We start from the raw sequence: 3,790 nt of genomic DNA on the forward strand, positions 1-3,790 counted from the left end.
ATCAATCGAAACGATTTCGAGCTGAAACCCTCACTATTATCAGTCGTCCAACAACATCAATTTGCTGGAAATCCTACGGACGATCCTAATGAACACCTGACCAAGTTTGTGCAGTATGCAGATACTGTAAAGGCTAATGGTGTATCTCAAGATGCGATAAGACTACGCCTCTTTCCTTTCTCACTAAGGGACAGAGCTTGGGCTTGGTTGCAATCCTTGCCCTCCAACTCCGTTACAACATGGGAAGAACTGAAGAACGTTTTCTTATCTCGATATTTTCCGCCAAGCAAAACTGTTATGCTAAGAGCTCAAATCAACGGATTCAGGCAAAAAGATGTGGAATCTCTCTACAAAGCGTGGGAGAGATACAAGGACATGATGAGGATATGTCCACATCACGGTCTCAAAGACTGGGTGATCATTCACACATTTTACAATGGGATTTTGTATAACACAAGACTGACAGTAGACGCTGCCGCGGGTAGTGCACTTATGGATAAGCCATACAATGAAGCCTATCAACTCATTGAAAACATGGCCCAAAACCATTGCCAATGGAGAGGTGAAAGAACTCCAGTAGAAAAGTCCCAGACAAAGGGTGGAATGTACGAAATCAGTAGCCTTGACCATGTTCATGCCAAAGTAGATGCCCTTGTTCAAAAATTAGACAACTTGACCATACAACCCGCAGCCACCGTGGCTGCTGTAACCCCAAACTGAGTTATGTGGAAACCCTGGACACACTGCACAAGAATGTCAAATATTAGCAGGAGTCCCAACCGATCAAGTGAATTACACACAAGGAAATCCATATTCGAATACCTACAACCCAGGTTGGAAAAACCATCCTAATTTCTCGTATAAGAATAACAATGCCTTGTATGCACCTGGCCAAGCACCAGTTGTTCCGCCTGGATATCAAAAGCCAACTAATAATGCTCCTAACATGCCTAGGAAGTCAAATCTCGAATTGATGATGGAAAGCTTCATAGCTACCCAAGCTCAGACAAACAAAGACTTCTTGAACCAAAACATACATACTAGCGAGCAACTTAAACAACTAGCGAGAAAAGTAGATGCCTTAGCCACCCACAATAAAATGCTTGAAACACAGATTTCACAAGTGGCTCAACATCAAGCATCTACAGCCGCTCCAGCTGGAACATTTCCTGGACAACCGTAACCTAATCCAAAAGGACATGCAAATGCCGTTATACTGAGGAGTGGAAAAGAAGTAGACGGACCCGTAGATCCAAGACTCCAAAACCCTGCCATGTACCAAAAACCAGACAAAACCTCAACTGAGCAGGTGAATGAACCAAAGGAAACAAAAGATAATACCCGAGAGGCCGAAGAGAAAGAAAAACCTTATATGCCTCCACCTCCTTATAAACCACTCATTCTGTATCCTCAAAGACTCAAAAGTTCTAAAACTGCGAGTCAATTTAGGAAATTTGTTGAACTTATGAAGCAACTAAACATTACAATACCCTTTATAGAAGCCATCACACAAATGCCCTCCTATGCCAAATTTCTTAAGGAAATCCTATCCAATAAGAAAAAGCTAGAGGATAACGAAACAATTACACTTACTTCCGAGTGTAGCGCAATAATCCAGAATAACATGCCTCCCAAACTAAAAGACCCAGGTAGTTTTTCCATACCCTGTGTCATTGGAAAATTCGTCATAGACAAGACTCTATGCGATCTAGGAGCCAGCATTAGTGTAATTCCCTTAACCATCTGTAAAAGGCTCAGTATGGGAGAATTAAGACCGACCAAGATGTCTGTTCAATTAGCTGACCGCTCAATCAAATATCCTGTCGGTATACTAGAGAATGTCCCCGTACGTGTAGGACAATTTTACATTCCTACATACTTCATAATCATGGACATCAAAGAAGATGCCAATACACCTATCATATTAGAAAGGCCATTCTTGGCTACCGCCGGAGCTATAATAGACGTAATGAGAGGTAAGCTAACATTCGAAGTTGGAGAGGAAAAGGTTGAATTCATCTTGACTCAATTCTTACAAGCTCCAGCTATAGACGACACCTGTTATCTACTTGATGTCATAGACGAGTGCGTGAGAGAGATGGAGATGGAAGAAATCACATATTCGGATATAATGGAAATCCAAATCCCTCCAATCTTTGAAGACGATAATTGGCATGAACCATACCAAAATGAGAGTCTAAGCAAATGCTTAGCACTTACACCCAACCACATGCCATGCCCAGAGAAACCTGACTTGGAATTAAAAGCACTGCCAAAGAACCTAAGATACGAATTCCTAGACACTGAACTAAAAAGACCAATAATAGTCAACGCTGACTTGGGACAGATGGAAACTGAGAAATTACTAGATGTCTTAAGAAAATATCCAACTGCGTTAGGATATAACATCGCTGATCTAAAAGGAATAAGTCCTTCTATCAGTATGCATCGCATTATGCTGGAGGAAGATTGTAAAACCTCTAGAGAACACCAGAGAAGGATCAACCCAATCCTAAGTACGGTAGTCAAGGATGAAGTAAAGAAACTTCTAGATGCTGGAATCATATACCCGATCTCCGATAGTCAATGGGTTAGCCTCGTTCATGTAGTACCCAAGAAAGGGGGTGTTATAGTTGTTAAGAACGAGAAGGGAGAATCCATAGCACAAAGAGTTGTGGCAAGAAGTAGAATGTGCATTGACTATAGAAAACTAAACAAAGCCACTCGGAAAGATCATTTTCCTATACCCTTCATTGATCAAATGCTTGAACGATTGGCTAAGCATTCTCACTTCTGCTATCTAAATGGTTATTCAGGATTCTTTCAAATCCCAATCCATCCTGACGACCAAGAAAAGACTACCTTCACATGCCCTTATGGTACATTCGCCTACCGACGAATGCCATTTGGATTATGCAACGCTCTCGCAACATTTCAAAGATGCATGATGGTGATATTCGCTGATTTTATAGACGACATCATGGAAGTCTTTATGGATGATTTTTCTGTTTGTGGGCAGAGTTTTGAAGGATGTCTATCAAACCTTGAAATGGTACTCGAAAGATGCGTAAAGGTAAACCTTGTTTTGAACTGGGAGAAATGCCATTTCATGGTCCAACAAGGAATCGTGTTAGGTCACGTGGTATCTGACAGAGGAATTGAAGTGGACAAAGCTAAGATCGAAATCATAGAGAACCTTCAACCTCCGAAAACCGTACGAGAAATACGAAGCATTTTAGGACACGCCGGTTTCTACCGACGTTTTATCAAAGATTTCTCAAAAATTACCAAGCCACTTACAGGATTATTAATGAAAGACGCTGATTTCATCTTTGATGAAAAATGCTTAACAGCGTTCAACCAATTGAAAACATCTTTAATCACCGCACCCATAATGCAACCACCTGACTGGAGATTACCTTTTGAAATCATGTGTGATGCGAGTGATTACGCAGTAGGCGCGGTACTAGGCCAAAGAAAGGATAAGAAACTTCATGCTATTTACTATGCAAGTAGAACACTAGATCCAGCCCAAATGAACTACGCCACCACTGAAAAAGAACTTCTAGCCGTCGTGTTCGCTTTGGACAAATTCCGTTCCTACCTGGTAGGGGCGAAAATTATCATTTATACCGACCACGTCGCTATTAGATATCTGTTAAGTAAGAAGGATGCCAAACCAAGACTTTTAAGATTGATCCTACTCTTACAAGAATTTGACTTAGAGATAAAAGATAAGAAAGGTACTGAAAACGTAGTAGCAGACCACTTATCACGAATCGAAGGGAAT

The 3,790-nt window shown here is 41.1% G+C and overlaps 1 non-coding gene across 1 annotated transcript; it reads right to left on the reverse strand.

Annotated features, from left to right (window-relative positions):
- Window positions 1–297: 297 nt before the first annotated feature.
- LOC127133669 (small nucleolar RNA R71) lies at window positions 298–404 on the reverse strand. The gene has a single exon (XR_007807619.1). It is a non-coding gene; the product is annotated as a small nucleolar RNA R71 (small nucleolar RNA).
- Between the last annotated feature and the right edge of the window lie 3,386 nt (window positions 405–3,790).

This window comes from Lathyrus oleraceus, chromosome 3, assembly GCF_024323335.1.
Source record: "Lathyrus oleraceus cultivar Zhongwan6 chromosome 3, CAAS_Psat_ZW6_1.0, whole genome shotgun sequence".
NCBI classification, from domain to species: domain Eukaryota; kingdom Viridiplantae; phylum Streptophyta; class Magnoliopsida; order Fabales; family Fabaceae; genus Lathyrus; species Lathyrus oleraceus.